The sequence below is a fragment of the Schistocerca serialis genome, chromosome 3 (assembly GCF_023864345.2).
Source record: "Schistocerca serialis cubense isolate TAMUIC-IGC-003099 chromosome 3, iqSchSeri2.2, whole genome shotgun sequence".
Classification (NCBI taxonomy): Eukaryota; Metazoa; Arthropoda; class Insecta; order Orthoptera; family Acrididae; genus Schistocerca; species Schistocerca serialis.
This window is the reverse complement of record NC_064640.1, coordinates 622,542,271-622,564,620: the sequence shown is the minus strand read 5'-3', so window position 1 is coordinate 622,564,620 and position 22,350 is coordinate 622,542,271. Positions and strand designations below refer to the sequence as shown.

At 43.4% G+C, this 22,350-nt stretch overlaps 1 protein-coding gene across 1 annotated transcript in view; it reads left to right on the top strand.

The window, feature by feature from the left end:
• Positions 1-22,350, top strand: part of LOC126471055 (uncharacterized) — a 633,812-nt gene that overhangs the window by 172,945 nt on the left and 438,517 nt on the right. The window lies entirely within an intron of this gene.

Genomic DNA, 22,350 nt, shown 5'->3' with positions numbered 1-22,350 from the left:
TCGCCGAGACACTACAGGGAGCCCCTGCGTGCCCGAACTAAATGACCCGTAACTTTGCTCCTACTTGAGGTATCAACTTTGGATGTTGATATGGCATTCTACAGACATGTTACTTCAAAAAAATCATCTGTCTTATGCGTGTGGAAACATTGTCGCTGCGACGTTGAAGATCCACCCTATGCATTGCTGGCATCCTGAAATCAAATTCTTGTATAATCTCGGATATGCCATGACTCGTGCGCCTTGAACCGATTAGCATACCATGTCCAAATTCGATTAACTCACGACGTTCTTCAAGTTCACCGCATACCTGCCTGTAAAAGACTGCTCAAATGTCATGTCTACATTCATGCCGCAAACCGCATCAAGTCGAGAAATCCAGCCATCACATATGGCCTTCTTCAAATGGGATAACCGTGACTTTTAGCCATTCACAAAGGGACCGCCTAATCGTCATCATCGATTTCGCCTGAATTTATGGTGTATGCACGGCTTCACCAAAAAGGAAAGTGACTGAAGTGGGAGCTCCAGACTGACAAGTGTTTAAAAAAATAGCTCTTTTGGCGCGGGTCGGGCGAAGCATGCGTGATTTATGTTAGCGTAGTTTCTAGGCAGTGGTCGGTGCATCGGAAAGAGTGCAGAATTGGAATCCGAAGCTGGCCGGCGTGGCCGAACGGTTCTAAGCGCTTCAGTCTGGAACCGCGCGACCGCTACGGTCGCAGGTTCGAATCCTGCCTCGGGAAAATACGTGTGTGATTTCCTTAGGTTAGTTAGGTTTAAGTATTTCTAAGTTCTAGGGGACTGATGACCTCAGATGTTAAGTTCCATATTGCTCAGAGCCGTTTTGTAATCCGAGGGCAGTGGACTTGCTCCCTATGTGGAAACTTTTTTATTTTTGTTTTCAGTTTTTACGTTACTTACACTCTAAATAAGCATAAATAATGCTCACGATATACACTCCTGGAAATTGAAATAAGAACACCGTGAATTCATTGTCCCAGGAAGGGGAAACTTTATTGACACATTCCTGGGGTCAGATACATCACATGATCACACTGACAGAACCACAGGCACATAGACACAAGCAACAGAGCATGCACAATGTCGGCACTAGTACAGTGTATATCCACCTTTCGCAGCAATGCAGGCTGCTGTTCTCCCATGGAGACGATCGTAGAGATGCTGGATGTAGTCCTGTGGAACGGCTTGCCATGCCATTTCCACCTAGCGCCTCAGTTGGACCAGCGTTCGTGCTGGACGTGCAGACCGCGTGAGACGACGCTTCATCCAGTCCCAAACATGCTCAATGGGGGACAGATCCGGAGATCTTGCTGGCCCGGGTAGTTGACTTACACCTTCTAGAGCACGTTGGGTGGCACGGGATACATGCGGACGTGCATTGTCCTGTTGGAACAGCAAGTTCCCTTGCCGGTCTAGGAATGGTAGAACGATGGGTTCGATGACGGTTTGGATGTACCGTGCACTATTCAGTGTCCCCTCGACGATCACCAGTGGTGTACGGCCAGTGTAGGAGATCGCTCCCCACACCATGATGCCGGGTGTTGGCCCTGTGTGCCTCGGTCGTATGCAGTCCTGATTGTGGCGCTCACCTGCACGGCGCCAAACACGCATACGACCATCATTGGCACCAAGGCAGAAGCGACTCTCATCGCTGAAGACGACACGTCTCCATTCGTCCCTCCATTCACGCCTGTCGCGACACCACTGGAGGCGGGCTGCACGATGTTGGGGCGTGAGCGGAAGACGGCCTAACGGTGTGCGAGACCGTAGCCCAGCTTCATGGAGACGGTTGCGAATGGTCCTCGCCGATACCCCAGGAGCAACAGTGTCCCTAATTTGCTGGGAAGTGGCGGTGCGGTCCCCTACACCACTGCGTAGGATCCTACGGTCTTGGCGTGCATCCGTGCGTCGCTGCGATCCGGTCCCAGGTCGACGGGCACGTGCACCTTCCGCCGACCACTGGCGACAACATCGATGTACTGTGGAGACCTCACGCCCCACGTGTTGAGCAATTCGGCGGTACGTCCACCCGGCCTCCCGCATGCCCACTATACGCCCTCGCTCAAAGTCCGTCAACTGCACATACGGTTCACGTCCACGCTGTCGCGGCATGCTACCAGTGTTAAAGACTGCGATGGAGCTCCGTATGCCACGGCAAACTGGCTGACACTGACGGCGGCGGTGCACAAATGCTGCGCAGCTAGCGCCATTCGACAGCCAACACCGCGGTTCCTGGTGTGTCCGCTGTGCCGTGCGTGTGATCATTGCTTGTACAGCCCTCTCGCAGTGTCCGGAGCAAGTATGGTGGGTCTGACACACCGGTGTCAATGTGTTCTTTTTTCCATTTCCAGGAGTGTAGTATTTATTAATATTTCCATAAAAGGCAGGAAAGTAAACGCATTCCCGGCGGGGTCAGGGATTTTCTCTGCCTCGTGATGACTGGGCGTTGTGTGCTGTCCTTAGGTTAGTTAGATTTAAGTAGTTCTAAGTTCTAGGGGACTGATGATCATAGATGTTAAGTCCCATAGTGCTCAGAGCCATTTGAACCATTTGAAAGTAAACGTACAGGAAAATTTCGGATTGCAAATTCCAGGACGGGATTTAAGGCGTGCATGAGAACTACGATTCTAAAATTAAACATTTTTATTATTTTGCAGTTGGTTATTTACACGTCTTGGGGTAATATACGCCGAATAAGAGGGGACTAGTGCGGTACAATGTACCCTCTACCATGAGCATGCAGTGGCTTGTGGAGGATATATGTGGATGAAGATGAAGATGTAGAAGCAATAATTTTCACATGAATCCCCTGAGTAAAAATGATAACTCCGCCAGTGCACTGCGCTTTTATACTTTATGTGCACGATACTACCGCCATCTATATGTGTGCATATCGCTATCCCATGACTCACTGTACAATGGAATGCATTTTGATGAAGTCTTCTTGGGAAGTGATTTTTTTCTCTCTCTCTCTCTCTATCGACGAGATAAGAGCAGTTTTGAAGCTTCTTGATCAAATTCTGTAGCTGACGATAAAAACAGGCTTCACGGGGTTGCACTAGCGGACTGCATTTGGAGTGGAAGGGGGGGGGGGGCAGGGGTTGGATGGAATCACTTTAATACAGAAGGATGGGAATCCTTCTTCACCTTGAAAAGTTTGTTCCTAAAATTGCTAATTTGTTTGTCCTGCCTATGTTTCATTTGACAGAAGAAATTTATTCTTCTGCTCGTAGGGCTTTATCACATCAAATACAATATATCCAGCGTTATTTCCGTTTGTCTGCAGTGTAAATAACGTAAAAACTCAAAATTAAGAAAACTTTCCGCGTAGTGTGTCACGCCCACGACACTCGGATTACAAATCTGTACTCTTTCCGTGCCAGAGTGGCCGTGCGGTTCTAGGCGCTACAGTCTGGAACTGCGAGACCGCTACGGTCGCAGGTTCGAATCCTGCCTCGGGCATGGATGTGTGTGATGTCCTTAGGTTAGTTAGGTTTAAGTAGTTCTAAGTTCTAGGGGCGTTAAGTCCCACAGTGCTTAGAGCCATTTTTGTACTCTTTCCGCTTCACCAACCGCTTCCTGAAATAGCACCAACATAAATCGCCCACACCTCGCCCGACCCACGAAAAAATGCTATTTTTTCTAAACGCTTGGCCATCTGGAGCCCCACTTTTGTCACTATCAGTTATGGCCAAACCCTGCGTATACAATAAATTTCGACGAAACCAGTGATGACAATTAGACGCGGTCCCATTTTCAGTTTAAATCCGAGATCGTGCTAGCACTGGGTTTTGCACGTACCTCTATATCGACTGTGTATCGTCAGTACCTGGAGTAAGGGGAAACCGCCATCAGCAGAGTTATCTACTACGGACAAAAATGTGACGATTACATGGGAGACTGACTGTCACGAATTGTAACAGCATATATGCAGGCCACACGGCACTAAATCACTCGATATTTCAATGCGCGAGTGCAACAACCAATTAGCAACCGTACCATCAAAACCACTTCTTCACTATGGTCGTTTGGTATGGGGCACAAATGAAAATTTCGTGGCAGATTACATCTGTGTGCCGGACGGGGACTAGAACCTGGGACCTTCGCCCAGTTTGGAACGTAGGAGATGAGCTACCGACAGAAGTAAAGCTGTGGAGACAGTTCGTGAGTCGTGCTGAGATAGCTCAGTTGGTAGAGCACCCGACCGCGATAGGCAAAGGTTCCTGAGCCGTATGGCTCGCTTGCGATATCTTGATGCTGTCACTCAGTGCTATCTTTCCGTTGCGCGCTCGGCTTGGGCCGCAGCGCCGTCTGCAGGCCGTCTCGCGCAGCTGGGAGGGGAGACTCCAGGTCGCTGGCAGTGGGGACCGGACACGGGTGAGCAGCAGACGCTACCTTCTCCCGTACTGCGCCGGGTGTTGATTCTGCACGGGTTGACGGAGGGTACACCCGGAGTGGGGGTCTTGCGCGGCCGTGCCGTGGACATATGATGCGACCTGTTCGAGTGTCTCCTGGGGAGCGGCTAGTGTGTTCCGTTGGTATGGTACTATCTTGCCCCCGGATTTGCTGATGGCTGGTTCTTTCAAACGATAGTGAGAGAGAGCGTTCGTGTCAGTTCTACGAAGCACGTCTGATATACTTCCTCAAGTTGTAAGCGCGTTTTACTTTGATTTGTATCTTGAACATTGCCGCGGGCGGCCGTTTGCTGGCTCGATTCCCTAATGGAAAGTGAATCCACCATTTTAAGTACTGTCGGTGGGCTAGCTGCCCTCATTGTGAATTTGTTGTTTCCCCACCCACTCTTGGTTGGTCTGGCTATTGGTTGTCTGTGCCCTCATAATGGCTGGCACTTATGCTGAAGTGTATTGTAAGGTAACGCTAGGTAACACGAGGGGATAACACTTTTGTAGCTATTTAAAATCTTATGTTATGAATAAGGTTTGTCATTATTGTTGTGGGACAGAATCATTAACTATTTACTGTGGTGATAACCACTGCTATCTAAAAAGGCTGACTGCCTGGGTACCTTTTTAACCCAAAGAGACGCATCAGTCCCAGGTTCGAGCCTCGGAATGGCATACAGTTTTAATTTTCCAGGAAGTTTCACATCAGCGCACTCTCCGCTGCAGAATGAAAATTCATTCTGGCACGGCAAAGGTATAAGTACGAGGCAGGAAGACCGTATTGACCCTCGATGCAAGATGAAAAGTAGCCTAGCGTGATGAGACAGTACACGTCGACGGCAGGCTGGCAGAAACGGGGCTTTACATCCAACTTGGTAACAGGGCCCCGTTCGGGAAGGTTTTGGGCGAAAGAGTGCGGAGAATTAAACATGAAGCTACTGCCGAACATGTGCTTCTTTTTACTCGCCCGCAGCACCCAAAGACGATCTATTCATACAGCAAGACAACGCTACACCTCAACGCTTCAGAAATGTGTGTGAAATTCCAGAATGAGTCTTTCAGCCTGCAGCGGAGTGTACATCGTTATGAAACTACATGGCGGCTTAAAACTGTGTATCAAACCGTGGCTCAAAACCAGAACCTTGCCTCCTGCGGTCAAATCGCTTCTACAGAGTGCTTTTAAGTCTTTTCTGAAAGTCTAATGGTGACAGATCACGCCATGAGGAATAACATTCGTTAGATACAAATGTTCGCTGACACTCCCCGGTGACACGAGGCGTCCGTTTGTATTGATTACACCCCTCAGACGCGGCAGTGCGTGGGCGCTCTGCAGCGTGCGTAGGCTGTAGTGTCGCCTATAATCTAGCCATAAAATCACTGTGAAAGGGGGTGGGTCCAACAAAATTAAAGACCCTTATTCGCTTCTAAAATATCATTTTTCGTTTAGAGACACTCACACTTAAGGTTTTCTTGTTGAAAATCACTCTGTCAGCTTAATAGGATAGGTAGCATGCACCAGACCTTGTTATTACACCCCGCCAGTTTGGTAATATCTCGTCATCCCAGAGCCAGCGAATACTATAGTACGCTTAGTGTCACCAAAAAAGAACACTCTGTCTGCAACAAAAGATGTTAACCATGACGTGACCTATCATCCCTAGACGCTTGGTGCAAGCATTTTGGAATGCCCTGTACTCCTACATACAGGAGCTGGACAAGAAGACGGAAACACGGGAAAAGCATGCTTCAACATAAATAGTTAAGCCTGTAGGTGGCGCTGTTGCGATTGGCCACGAATGATACCTGTACAGTGTCCTCATTACGTTGCGAGTATCAGTCATGGTAAGAACAGCCCTCTGTGTACTTTTTACTGCATCATGTCGAGCTACGTGACTTCTAACGTAGGCAAATTGTTCGGTCTCGTATGACGAGTGCTTCCGTAACCAAGGGAGCCGATTTGTTTGGTGTTTCGAGGGGTACCGAATTTCATATTTACACCGTGTACAGGAATCGCGACAGACTGTCATTGAGGTTGATTGTGACGAAAAACAAGAGAACTACAGCTGCAAATGTCAATGCAGAGAATGTCGCACACAAGAACCCTGTCGGTACCAAAACAACACTAACGGAGCTAGGGATTTGTAGGGCGAGTTGGAACTCCAAAACCACTACCAAGTGATAGAAATGCCCGTAACAGGAAATCGTGGTCTCGAAGCCATAAAATGTGGACTATGGAGCAGTGGAAGAAAGTCATTTTGCCCGACAAGTCTTGTTTCACGTTGTTTCCGATTTCTGGTCCGAGTTTACGTACCAAGGGGGAAACACGGCGGGGTTTCAGGGTGATTTGAGCAGCCAGGTCATGGAATTCCATGGGCACCATGGGTACTCAGCAAGCTCGCATTACTGGCAAGGATTATTTTATTATCTTGGCTGATATGGTCTATCTCATGGTACACTGTGTTCGAAGACGACAGGACCCCTATTCACATCTCGCATCGTCCAGGAACGTTTTGTGGGCATGGCGATAAATTTTCGCGTCTCCCCTGGTCACCACAGTCACCAGATGTCGGTATTACTCAGACTTTGTGGTCTGCTTTGGAAACAAGAATGCGTGATCGCTATACACCCCCTTCGTCGTTTCATGAGTTTGCCACTATTTTGCAGGAAGAATGCTATGACATTTTCTTGAAAACATTACAGGACCTTTATTTACCCTTTCCAAGACGGCTAGAAGCTGTTTGGACTGCCAAAGGGTTTTCCAAACCGTGTTAGGAATGGTAATATGTTGTGTTTTTGGTGTTTCAATATTCTCGTACAACCTCTGTATATTCTCAGCAAAGCCGGCCGCGGTGGATGAGCAGTTCTATGCGCTTCAGTCCTGAACCGCGCAACTGCTACGGTCGCAGATTCGAATCCTACCTCGGGCATGGATGTGTGTGATGTCCTTAGGTTAGTTAGGTTTAAGTAGTTCTAGGTTCTAGGGGACTGATGACCTCAGATGTTAAGTCCCATAGTGCTCAGAGCCATTTGAATCATTTTTCCTCAGCAAACCACTATACACTTCGTCGCGCGGTCTCACCTACTGAGCTAATCAAACATCCACCCTTACAGCTTCACTCCTGACAACTCTCCTCTGAGGGTTGCTTCTGAATCGTCTCGGATAACTCAATCGGTAAGCGCATTTCCTGTGAAAGACAGGGTTCTGGGTTTCAGTCCCAGTCCGGTAATGCGTTTTAATTTGCCACTTACTTGATAGACCTGAGTGTGGTGGAGTTGCCTTTCGGTCTTATTGACACACCCTGGACACCGCTGACCGAGATGTGCATGCCTTGGACCCGGCGCCGTCGAATCTCTGTGAGTTCTGGGAGGCTGCTGAGCGGTGAAACGGCTCCCCAGTGCTTTCGGTGCCCACGGTAATTCTTTAGTTACGTGTTCCATAGATAATTCGAAACATTATTTTACAGAAACGATGTGGAACGAGTCATATTACATTTTTTAGTCGTCCTTATGCCACTACACTTAAAAGTAGTTTTTTCATTTATTTTGAATTTTTTTTATAGTCTCTCTGTTTTTACATAGAAATTTGTTCGCAGAGTAGGAGGAGTTGTCCAGGAGAAGTGATTTTAGGTTACATTTAAAACTTGTTTTGCTATCTGCCAGACATTTTATGATATTGGTCAAATGATCAAATAATTTTGTTGCTGTATAATAAACATCTTTCTGAGCCACTGACAGCTTTAATAATGAGTAATAAAGTTCATTTTTTCCACTAGAGTTGTAGGTATGGATATCATTATCCTTCTCAAATTGTGATGCATTACTTACGACGAATTTGATTAGCGAATATGTGTATTGTAATGATGCAGTTGAGATGCCTACACGCTGACCGAGAGTAAATATCATGTATTATTCTTACTGTTCTACAATCAGTACTTTCTTTTTAAGTGGTGAGTTACCCCATAGAACTATTCCATAAGATATTGCTGCTTGTTAAGACGCAAAATATGTCAGGAGGTTGATTCGTTTGTTTCTAGGATTAGCAATTGTACAAAGCCGCAAAGTAGCTGAGCTTAATTATTTGAGCAGCTCAGTAGTATGTTCCTTCAGTTAAAGATTCCATCAATACGTACACCCAAAAATCTGGAGTATTCTGCCCTGTTTACGGAGTCCTGTTTATGTGCTACCTTAAGTGTGGTATGACTTTATTTGTTATACAGATCGAATATAGCTTTTTTACTCAAAATTTTGGGAGAGTCCTTTTTGCGAGAACCACTTAACAACTCTTTGAAAAACATCAATAGCAGTCTGCTCTTTTGTTTTCTATCTGATGAGATTAATTATGACACTAGTATCGCCTGTGAAAAGTACCAATTCTCCCAGTGAATGAAACTCATTCACGTGTATAAGGAATAAGGGTGGACACATAATTGCAGCCTGTGGGACTTCCTTTGTGATTTCTCCCCAGTCACTAAAACTTTCTACCTTCTCAACATTGTCTGAAATATTCAGCACAACGTTTCTCATTCTGCTTATTAAATGTGACTGAAATGAACTGTATGTAAAGCCATCAATCCCATAAAGCTTTAGTTTTTCTAAGAGTGTAGCATTATCTACGCAGTGAAATGCCTTAGAAAGATCACAAGAAATACCATCTGGCAATATTTTATTGTTTAAGGCTGTTAATATTTGTGAGTGAATGTGTAAATAGCATTCTTCATTGAGAAACCCGTCTTATCTGGAATCCAGACTGAATCGCCGCCGTCGCCACTGTGGAACGGAATACTGCACAATACTTAGTAGGCGTATCTAATTCTGCTGTTCCTTAGTAAACCCTCGCACAGTACAGTACCCACGACTGTGCTAGATAAGGAAATTGTTACGTTGACGTTTTAACGTCGATCAGTGTTCACCGCGAGTGATGGTCGAGGTTCATTCGGTTCGTTGCTTTTGTTTTCATTACTCCCACTGTGAATGGAAACGATATTCCTTTAGTTTTCTTCCCTGTAATGCAAACTCGCCATCAACCTTCCTCTCAGATATCGACAACCGAGATCTGTAACAATCTATCTTTAATGTGTTGTCGTGGAGTCCAAGAAAATGGTCTTTGGATTCTGACATTCACATGTCAATTTAATGAACAAGAAAAATTGATGCTAAAAGAGTTTTTTTTATGGCAAGTGCTGGCTACTATGACTGGACGGACAGCAAAAATAAAACAAGAGACCAAAAATGGTCTTGAATGCTTTTGGTAAACTAAATATAGTTTCCCAAACTGGCTTCTGCTGTGCCTGAAACTGAAAGTTTGAAATGAGTGCGTATTAGCAGTTTTGATTTACGGCAGTGACATAGGGACTGTTAACGCAGAAGCCATTCAAAATTAGAGTTGACCAGCGGGTAATGTAGCTACATATGATGTGAATTATTAGGGGAGGCAGGAAACCAAACATCTGGATCAGTTAACAGACTGGAGTACACATCGTAATTATGGTTTTAATGAAAATGAAAAGGTGTGGGCGATACATGTGAACAGGCATATGAGTGGGACATGGACCAAGAAAGATATTTGCTACACTCAAAAGGTAAGCATGCAATGTAATGCGAATGTTATCAAACATAGGTGACACAACAGTAAAAAAGCTGGCATACATTACTTACTTTCACTCCATAACGTAATATGACATGTTTTGGAGTAACCCTTCATGTCAAACAACGGTTTCAGAGTCCATTGTGCATTGTTTGTGGTGTGAATGCGCAAATATCCCGTACAAGGCTGTTCAAGCAACTGGGTATACCAAGCACGGCTTCTCAGTATATTTATTCCTTAATGAAATTTGTTGTTGTAAATAAGTCTAAAAGACTTACCTGTGGGCCAACTCCTTCTACTCCACTAATTTTGAAACAGTGCCATTTGATGTACTGTACGTATTATTACCATATTATTTATTAATATCGCATAATGTAAGAGACATCTGAAATATCCCACGTCCACAGGGATCACCTCTATACTGATTAATGGGACGAAGAGCTCATCTAATCTAATCTAAAATAACAAGACGGAGAACTAATGGTAGATGGGTAGGTGGCAACACCAAAAATGCTACAGTCGTATGGGTGCCTATCACAATGACCGAAATATATAGAAAATTCTAGAGAATGCATTTACCTAGCAGAGACGTCAGAAAGCTTGATGATCATGATCTACAGCCTCACCGACGTGACAACTCTGCAATGCACACTAAAATCTTTCCATGCGAGCTCTTATATCTCCTATTTCATTACAATGGTCGTTTTTCCGAATGTAGATGGGAGTAAACCCAATATTTTAGCATTAGGAGGAAAAAGTGGGTGATCTAAATTTCGTGAAAGGATCTGGCCACAACAAAAAATTCTTTTATTTTAATTATTTCCACCCCATCTAGCGTATTATATCCGTGACACTTTCTCCACTATTTTGAAATTATACAAAACGAGCTGCCTTTCTCTGAACGTTTTCGATATCCTCCGTCAGTCCATCTAATAAGGATCACATAGAGCGCAGCAGTACTCCAGAAGTGGTCGGAGAAGTGTATTGTAGGCAGTCTCTTAGTGGATTTGTTGCATCTTCTAAGTGGTCTGTCAATAAAATGCAGTCTTTGGTTTGCTCTCCCCACAACATTTGCCATGTGATCGTTCCAGTTTCAAATTGTTCGTAACTGTAATACCTGGGTATTTAGTTGAATTGACAGTCTTTGAATTTATGTAATTTATCTGTAAGCGAAATTTAACGCATGCTTGTGGTGCTCATGTGAATTACCTCACACTTCTTATTGTTTAGAGAATCAATTTCCGCTCCATACAGATATCGTGTCTAAATTATTTTGCCATTCCTTTTGATTATCTGATGACTGTACTAGTCGGTAAACGACAGCATCATCAGCAAACAGTCTAATAGGGCTGTTCGAATTGTCTCCTAAATCATTTGTAGATAAGAGCCGTTCAAAAAGTTAACGTTTGAGTGGATTGCTGCAGCGTATATGCAACCCAGCACGATTCCAATGCGGGTATATAAGCACCGAGATGTAACCGAGGGGTTAGTGTGGCCTTCGAACGGAAGCTTTTTGATCGCCCTTATTGGAGCTGCCCTCTACCAAAACTACGGTTCGGTGGTTTTGGTACACTTCATAAATGACGTAGTCAATGGCGGGATTACCAGAAGTATTTGTAGCAATGGTGGGGAAAGAAACGTGAATGGATGTGTGAGAGAGAAACTGGGAGCCGACGACTTCCCTTGGTTTTTTGTTTGCTTGTATGCTCTGCACATAATTAGAACTCGTTTTGAGTTTTTTTCTTTTTTTAGTTACCCTTTTTTAGGAAATTGCATTCTCTATGGCTAAATGATAAATCTTTATTTTTCTTATTTTTATTACACTCCACCTCTGTCTCACCTTACAAATCAACAATTTTCGAATAAAATCTGAATTAAACATTGACAACTTTAATTTTGCTATAAATACTGTTTATTTTTAAGTAACAGATAGGAGGATAACTAAGTAGAGCAAAAATGTTAGACAGGTAGCGCCTTCTTTATATCCTCACTTAGTTTCCAGACGGTTCGTCGCTTCCGGTTTCTATGAGAAACTAGTGAGTCGCTGATCTCACATACAAATAAAGCGATCGAAGTGAGGTAACGCCCGATAGGTACGCAACATACTTCACATACAGGTAGCGCGGTTACGATCTTAACTGACCAATGCTGCTAGGAAAACTTCGGTAGTCTATGCTTATTTATGACAATCTACGGAAGCCTATGGTAGTTTTACAACTCTACCCCTTATAGATTACCAACAGCAGAAAGGCTATAACATTTACTCGAGGACTTTCCTTCAATTATCACGGATGCAGACGCTCTAATAAACATTAGAGTCTACGGGAATAAAAGTAATAGAGATTATTTTTACAAACAATTTGGAGTCGTGACCAAACGGTACTCGAACACTTTTTTTCCCTTGATCCCTCAAAAAACACCATTTCACTCCTCGAGGATAATTACACCTGGTTGGGCATAGCTGTCTAGAATGAGGATTTTGCTGGACACTAACAGCTAAATCTAAGTTCCATCGCTAGAAAATGAGAAAAGTGTAAATGGGGAATGGAAGCGAAGATGCGACACGATTGACACGCCGCGATGACGTCACTGGGCTCGGCGTGGCCGTGTTTACACGGGCACAGCTTAGTGCAACGGCCACAGAGGCGCTGGCATCGGCGGCGAGCGCCGTGCGGCTTGCAGAAGCGGCTGCGTGAGTCAGTCGCGCAGCCGCGCCGCACCGCGCGTTACAATTACGGCGTTATTGGGCGTATCCTGGCGTGGCCCGCCGTCATGCAGCTGCCGCCGCCCTCGCAGGTTAGCGACACACGTGTGCTGGCAGCTTACATCGTAGATACATGTAGACCGCGCACGGCCTGTCTCTGGTGTGAAACGAACATCTATGTCACCTGACGTTGGGCAAAAAGCCGAGTTACTATCATTACGCACTACGCGAAGTGCAACGGACAGTTAGTTTGCCTCATTCATAGCTGAAATCAGCCACTGATTTGAGCAACTGCACGACTTGTTATATTAGTATTACACATGTAGTACAACACCAAAATTCTACGAAAATCCCGATAGTAATGTGATGGCTATAGTTTTTACATTTGGCCAGGCAAATGGCTAACAAACAGACTGAAACATTGTACTGACAGTTTTTCCACTGTGAATCAGTTAGTCCACTGCTTCCATAGGAGGAGAAGACGAAATATCAATTTGGCAGGAAGTATTTTGTTTTCTATTATTGGTCCGCAACAATACACTTTCATTAGAAACGACACTCCTTTAAAAACCATAATTTCTAGTTTTCACTCAAAATAAGCGATTATGTCTTTCGAATTTTGCTTAATCCAGTGCACATAAAGAAACAATATGGAGATAAGAACATGTTACTATTCTGTCGTCTCAAAAATCTTCGTCATTCATAGACTTTTACATCTAAAAACCAACATATGACATATCTTTCAGTCGTGGAAAGAAATCCACAAGTATTTCGAAATACGTTTGCTGCATAGTTTTGTGAAATCGTTTGACTTAAAATTCTCCCTTTTCGTGGCAAGGATCCAAATGTGCATTCTTACTTCATCAGCGGCAAAACTGTAACGAGCTCTGAGATTACATGAAACAAGTAATGAAGCTGATAGAAAACAGTGAAAAAGTAAATCCTTGCAATTAATATTTCATAAATTTATATACTTATTTTTCGTAGACTGATTTATAATGATCTATATCATTTAATTCGTAATATGCAGACACAAAAAATTAATCTCAAATAGAAGGCCATTCACAGCTGCTTAGCTTTAATTGAGTTAAACTCGAAAAGCCGGCCGGAGTGGTCGAGCGGTTCTAGGCGCTACAGTCTGGATCCGCGCGACCGTTACGGTGGCAGGTTCGAATCCTGCCTCGGGCATGGATGTGTGTGAAGTCCTTAGGTTAGTTAGGTTTAAGTAGTTCTAAGTTCTAGGGGACTGATGACCTCAGAAGTTAAGTCCCATAGTGCTCAGAGCCATTTGAACCATTTTTTTAAAAACTCGAAAAGTGTATTAGCAAATTTTTTTGTATGTTTAAAGCAACTTTACCCATAGAACGAAATATTACTTACTTTCACATATCTTTCGGTGCAACCAACCGCTGCACAAAATTTCTCCAATGTAATAAAGAAACCTTTTCTGAAAATACTGCAGTTAAGATGAAAACCAATTGAAAAGTATTCCAGATGTCACCTGTAAATGGATGCTGCAGATAGTCAGGTGATCGAGATTTTGGTTTCAATATCATGACGCCACGCGCGGTCTATATCGTCTATGGTCCAAGGGTTGTGTTGACTGGAAACTGCTAATTTAATTTGACCTTTTCACCTTAGAAAGAATAGCATATTAAACGTGCTGTTAATTGCTGATAGGAGAATAACTGCAAGAACTGTATACTTCACAGTGAGCTTCCTAAATTTTGTGCCAAATATTTATTCACAGGAGTTTCAAGTCGTTAGCTCGTCCCGCATAGGTGCTCCCAATGTTCTTTTGTAATTTTGAAGATAAATTCTAATCCGTTATTTGTTATGGGCGACAGTTCAGACTGAAAACTTTTCTGAAGCTATAACAAATACGTGGTAAATTGTGTTTTTGAAAAGATAGTACCACAAGAAAATATCTGCTTCGTTAAACTTGCTATTAATAGCATCTTAATTAAAGGAGAACTTTTTGAAAAGTTCAGTTCTGTATTATTAGCGAAAAAATTCTTAACTCCAGAAATTTTTCGGTGACTAATAAGTTAAATTTCAGTCCATATACTAAGATAAATTAAATCCATCTGTCATGACTGAGAAATTTACATCATAGCCTCAGTTAATACAGACTTAAGAAATAGAGACATGATTTACAAGTATAATTGATTGTTGGGCTGAGATGGTTACAGTTAACAGTGCACTACGAATAGAACTGACGTAAGAAACCGTTCTGGTAGCCGACGTCTGGCAGTAGACGTTAGAGATCATGACTGAGCAGTTATTGCTTTGCAGTGTTGAAACAGGGATTTCGTTTTTAATGCATCTCGGGTGAATGAAAAGTAGAAATCGAGTACTCCATATACAGGCCTGCCTTGTATTTCATAAGGCAAAAAACTCCTCCCGTTTTTAATATATATGTCAGGTGCGCAGAAACAGCACAGATTATTTATGTACTAACAAGTATAAGTATATACTGCAATTGTTTTGTTGTAAACACTACTCTGAAGCCGTTCATACCTCTTTTCGTGTTTATTATTCTACTCTAGGTGTAGTCAATCTTTATTACCTACCGCTCACTTTTGTATCTCTATTAGCAATAAAAATTTTCTAACTACCAACCGGTTCCACGTTAATGGTGAGCTATAAAGTAGGGAGGTAGCATTAGTTTCATTAAATTTATAAAGCAGAGTTATAGAAAGTTAAAACATATAATAATAATTACTTACCAAATACTTTATGTCCAATTTTTATGGAAACTTAATGAAAATGTTTTTAAAATCCCTGTCACATACCGCTCACCACAAAAGCAAGAACGCCCACTACTGGGCGGTAGGAAACAGGTAGACTACCACTGTTCTAGACTATGAATAAATTTTGTGTTCATGATTGTTAAATTAAGTGAAATTTTTATGTGCATTAACCCATTGTTCTTTTTTATCAGTGATGTATAGTGTCCTATCGAATAAACGCAACATGATTATTTTTCCTTTTACAGATATTGCTGCTTAATCTCCTTTCCCCATGGGTGAACATTCTGAGCATTGATGCTGTTTTCATTCCTGGTTATTTAATATGATTTAACATTAAAAAGGAAAACAGTTTCTAATGTTCTGCAAAATTATATTTATTTGGTCACGAACCGGCTTTAGGCTTCTCAGGCCATCTTCAGATGACAATTGAATGTCGCAAACACAGATAAGCAAGAGGTGCGACTTACACAGATATTATTTGTACAGAAGATACAAAAATAGTGAAGCGTCTACATAGGGAAACATTACAATAATTACATTAACTGAAAAAAGTGGGTAAACAAACTTTTTATGTGGAAATACGTTCAAGAAATGATGGGGACATTCTGTCGAGAAAAGCAGTAGTATGACCCTACTGGAAACACTGAAGATCAACAAACACATGGCACAGAATGCCGACCTAGTATTAAATGATCAGACTAAATTTCCATTTTCCCCTTTGTTAAAGTAAGTTTTCGTTAAAAATACTAGATTCAGACTGTAAATCTATCTTATTTCTCATCATTTGTTAAATATGTCTCTTCATAAAAACTTTGTTAAAACTTTTTTAGATAACGTAATTGTTGTATTGCTTTCCTAAGAAACCACTTTGTCATTTTTGTATATTTTGTACAAATAATATCAGTCTAAGTCGCATGTCATGTTTTTCCGTGTTTACAATATTCAGTTGTTACCTGAAGATGGCCTGAAAAGCCGAAAGCCTGTTCGCGACCAAATAAATGCAATGTTGCAGAACATTAAGATGCATTTTCCTTTTTGATACTATTATTACTTTCTGCCAAGCACTGGCAGAAAATTCAGTTAATTTTAATATGGTATATTTCCAGCTTACTTAAACCCAAACGGTTTGAGACTCTCGATAATAATTGGAGATTCAAATACCATACCCTCGCCGAATAAAATAGTCTATTTATTAATGAGTTAATATTAGACTGCTACGTAGAAAAATAAGTTATTCAGTGAGTATTTCAGTCTTTTTATTCATATTAAAAACAAAAGATGTTGCCGCTCGCTTGTGCAGAGACAGTATGAAGAAGAAATAGAGTTCATCTCCCTGCGTTTTTCTTTTTTTACTACTTAGTGTCGAAGAAAGGGAGGAAATTTAGGGCTCAACCTTCGGTCGACACTGAGTTCCCTACAGATGGAGTACTTCTTCAGATAGGATAAGGGGTTTCTGAAGGAGATCAGCAGTGTCCTTTCCAGAGAAACGAAAGCATTTCTCTTAAGTGGTATATACAGAGTGTTTCAAAAATGACCGGTATATTTGAAACGGCAATAAAAACTAAACGAGCAGCGATAGAAATACACCGTTTGTTGCAATATGCTTGGGACAACAGTACATTTTCAGGCGGACAAACTTTCGAAATTACAGTAGTTACAATTTTCAACAACAGATGGCGCTGCAAGTGATGTGAAAGATATAGAAGACAACGCAGTCTGTGGGTGCGCCATTCTGTACGTCGTCTTTCTGCTGTAAGCGTGTGCTGTTCACAACGTGCACGTGTGCTGTGGACAACATGGTTTATTCCTTAGAACAGAGGATTTTTCTGGTGTTGGAATTCCACCGCCTAGAACACAGTGTTGTTGCAACAAGACGAAGTTTTCAACGGAGGTTTAATGTAACCAAAGGACCGAAAAGCGATACAATAAAGGATCTGTTTGAAAAATTTCAACGGACTGGGAACGTGACGGATGAACGTGCTGGAAAGGTAGGGCGACCGCGTACGGCAACCGCAGAGGGCAATGCGCAGCTAGTGCAGCAAGTGATCCAACAGCGGCCTCGGGTTTCCGTTCGCCGTGTTGCAGCTGCGGTCCAAATGCCGCCAACGTCCACGTATCGTCTCATGCGCCAGAGTTTACACCTCTATCCATACGAAATTCAAACGCGGCAACCCCTCAGCGCTGCTACCATTGCTGCATGAGAGACATTCGCTAACGATATAGTGCACAGGATTGATGACGGCGATATGCATGTGGGCAGCATTTGGTTTGCTGACGAAGCTTATTTTTAACTGGACGGCTTCGTCAATAAACAGAACTGGCGCATATGGGCAACCGAAAAGCCCCATGTTGCAGTCCCATCGTCCCTGCATCCTCAAAAAGTACTGGTCTGGGCCGCCATTTCTTCCAAAGGAATCATTGGCCCATTTTTCAGATCCGAAACGATTACTGCATCACGCTATCTGGACATTCTTCGTGAATTTGTGGCGGTAGAAACTGCCTTAGACGACACTGCGAACACCTCGTGGTTTATGCAAGATGGTGCCCGGCCACATCGCACGGCCGACGTCTTTAATTTCCTGAATGAATATTTCGATGATCGTGTGATTACTTTGGGCTATCCGAAACATACAGGAGGCGGCGTGGATTGGCCTCCCTATTCGCCAGACATGAACCCCTGTGACTTCTTTCTGTGGGGACACTTGAAAGACCAGGTGTACCGCCAGAATCCAGAAACAATTGAACAGCTGAAGCAGTACATCTCATCTGCATGTGAAGCCATTCCGCCAGACACGTTGTCAAAGGTTTCGGGTAATTTCATTCAGAGACTACGCCATATTATTGCTACGCATGGTGGATATGTGGAAAATATCGTACTATAGAGTTTCCCAGACCGCAGCGCCATCTGTTGTTGAAAATTGTAACTACTGTAATTTCGAAAGTTTGTCCGCCTGAAAATGTACTGTTGTCCCAAGCATATTGCAACAAACGGTGTATTTCTATCGCTGCTCGTTTAGTTTTTATTGCCGTTTCAAATATACCGGTTATTTTTGAAACACCCTGTATATAAATACGATAAACCTTAATCTGAATAGGATTTGAATTCTCTTCCTCTCGAATGAAAGTGTAGTGCCTTTGCACAAAAACACCGTAATGACCACAAAGTGTTGAACAATTCTGATATAGGTTACAGTGTCTTGCTGAAGCTGTGTGTCGCCTACTGGCTTCTGTAGCCGGACAAAAGACAACACAGGAGGTTACATTGTCTTGCTGAAGCTGTATGTCGCCTACTGGCTACTGTAGCCGGACAAAAGGCAACACAGGAGGGAACTGCAGGTTCTCGTATCGTTGGTCGGAGACAGACGATGGTACAAGTAGCAGCTAGTCCATATTAACATCATCAGCACGAGGATACCTCCAGCACATTGCTGAACGCTGCCCGGTTTGCGAAGTGTCGTCTATGGTACACTTGTTCCCACTATCAATGTGTAGCGTGATACATTAATCGAGTTATATCGATAGTTCGCCAAAATCAAAATGCTAGGGTAACTTGAGTCTGTAGTTATCTACTGAGTGTCACATGTCTATGAAGTTCCAGAGTCTGTACATTATGCGACACGACAGTAGGGTCCGTACCACACCTGCAGTAAGAATGGAAACGTTAAGAGGACACGATAGCGAACGTCATCACGGCACTTACGTGCAGGGGTGCACAAACATATGGAAACATCGCGAGAAATGCATGATTGAACATAAATTCAGATGCTAGCCAAGCCTGCAGGTTGCGCTGTTGTATTTGATTAAGAACGGCGCCTGTGCAACGCCCTCAACACGTTGCAAGTGTCAGTGCTGATCAGAACCTCGCTCTGTGCATTGTGTCACAGATAAGTGAATTCGAGCGTGGGCAACTTGTTGGTGCTCGTGTGGTGAGTTCTTCCGTAATCGTGGGAGCCAAAGCGTTTGGTGTTTCAAGAGACGCCGTATCGAACATTATCCGCTATGTCTCAACGCGGACGAAAATATATTTCAAGTGGTCGTGAATGACGGTCATTGAAGAGAACTCTGACGAAAAATAAGAGGACGACAACTGCAAAGCCGGCCGGTGTGGTCGAGCGGTTCTAGGCACTTCAGTCTGGAACCGCGCGACCGCTCCGGTCACAGGTTCGAATCCTGCCTCGGGCATGGATGTGTGTGATGTCCTTAGGTTAGTTAGGTTTAAGTAGTTCTAAGTTCTAGGGGACTGATGACCACAGCAGTTCAGTCCCACAGTGCTCAGAATCATTTAAACCATTTTGACAACTGCAAAAGTTACTGCAGAACCTAATTCCGCACCCACGAACCCTGTCAGCACCAAATTAACACGAAACGAACTCCAAAAGTAGGGAATTACATTACGTGATGGCATTCCAAAACCCCTCATCAGTGATGCAAATGGCCGTAACAAGGAAACGTGGTGCCGAAACCATAAAATCTGGACCACAGAGCAATGGAAGAAAGTCATTTCGTAGGATGAGTCTTGTTTCACACTATTTCCAACTTCTGCCTTTGTGGTCTACGCTGTCCACCTCCATCATCGTTATGTGAACTTGCCACTATTTTGCAGGAAGAATGATATAAGAATTCGTTGAAAACCATACAGGACCTGTATTTATCCATTCCAAGAGGACTGGAAGCTGTTTTGAATGCTAACGAGTTTCCTACACCGTATTAGGCAGGACAGTGTGTTGTGTTTCTGGTTTTTCCATAGCTTTGTCCAACCTCTGAACACTGTGTAGCGTTACGCTTAACACAAGTGCAGTTCCGAAACCAGTCAAGGTAAATGAAGCAATCTTTCAACACCAAGTTGTGATTACATGTTGTAAATCCCCTCGCTAGTAACCGAGTGTTGATCCACGCTCTGCAGAGTGGCGCAAGTAGAACATGCGTAATGTCCCTGAAAAGGGTGAAATATATAGTAATTAATTCTGCGTTTTGTTTAGATTAGTAAATATATTTGTCTGACTTGGTATCGTTGTCTTTGGAGTACCTTATGAACCGGATTGGCACGTTGCTGTCCGCTGATGTGCAAGTGTCTCGAGCACAGCGCTAGCTGAGAGTTTGCGGTCGGTCGTTCCGCTTCTTCAGGCACGTTCCTGCCATTTACTGCCTTCCGACGCGGTCCTTACAGCTGACAACAATAAAACCACTACTCACCTCTTCGTGCTCCAAATGATTAGTTCCCTTCAAAACGAATCGTGGCTAGGTTTCCCGCTGTTGCCGCATCAACACACGATTCGGACTCCTTCCGGGTACGTCGTTTCTGTTACCTTATACATTTCATTGCACTCAAGAAATATAACTTCAGCGGTAGGAAAATTAGCAGCATGGAATACAATTTTTTTAAAAATTTCTCGTTGTGAAACTCCCATAAAACCATTCACATAAATGAGGCGGGCATACAAACAAGTAACAATTAAAAAATTAACAGTTAAAAAAGTGATACAACGACATAAAATTAATCAATTTTCTTTGGTTTAGCCCTGTATGTCACGTAATTGCCATCCACTTGATAAGACAGGATCACATGCTTATAATTTAAAAACTAGTAAATAACGTATTGAGACTTCACAACCTTCTTCGATATAGAGGGTGTCCCACAATTCCTATTACAGGCTTCTAGTGATTGTAAAGGGAATATAGTTTTGATAAGGAGCCTACGTCTGGAAATTTAACATTTGTAGATTGGATCACTTGTAGATCTCCTGCATCACGATACGTACACAGCGAAGACAGTGAGTTCTGACCTGTGTGCTCTAGAAGAGCTGCAACACGTGGCGACCAGCTGTTCGTTGTACAAGGTGTATCTGCGACGCAAGCCATACGCACTGTCCACGTACCATGGCGCACGTCTGTGTGGAGCACCACAGTCCACGCTCCTAATTAACACACAGACATTGTCCTAGTCGAACGGAAAGCGTACGTGAAAAACTGAGACGAACAGGAAAACGTTCTTGATACACGCGTTGTGCAGTTCTACCATTACGTACCGAACCGTAAAGCAGAAGACTAGAAAGTGATCCGATCATTGGGCTCCTTTTATACTGTCCGGTCCAATTAGTATGACCACCTCTCAAAAAATCCCGAGTAACCACATTTTGCAGCGCGAGACGTGCAGGGCGAGATTCAGTGAGATTGTGGATGGTACCGACAAGGATACGCAGCCATGCCGACTTCAGTGCCGTGGCCAACTGATGAGGACCTATGGCGCGAACAGCCCGATCGAGATGGTCTCACATGTTCTCGATTGATTTCAATCCGGGGAGTTTGGTAGCCGGATGAATACGATAAACTCTTCCTGGTGCTCTAAGAACCACACACATACACTGCGAGTTGTATGACACGTGGCATTATCCTGTTAGTAAATGCCATCGTGCCAACGAAAAACAAACTGCATATACACTACTGGCCATTAAAATTGCTACACCACGAAGATGACGTGCTACAGACGCGAAATTTAACCGAAAGGAAGAAGATGCTGTGATATGCAAATCATTGGATTTTCAGAGAATTCACACAAGCTTGGCGCCGGTGGCGACACTTACAACGTGCTGACATGAGGAAAGTTTCCAACCGATTTCTCATACACAAACAGCAGTTTACCGGCGTTGCCTGGTGAAACGTTATTGTGATGCCTCGTGTAAGGAGGAGAAAAACGTATCATCACGTTTCCGACTTTGATACAGGTCGGATTGTAGTCTATCGCGATTGCGGTTTATCGTATCACGACATTGCCGCTCGCGTTGGTCGAGATCCAATGACTGTTAGCAGAATATGGAATCTGTGGGTTCAGGAGGGTAATACGGAACGCCGTGCCGGATCCCAATGGCCTCGTATCACTAGCAGTCG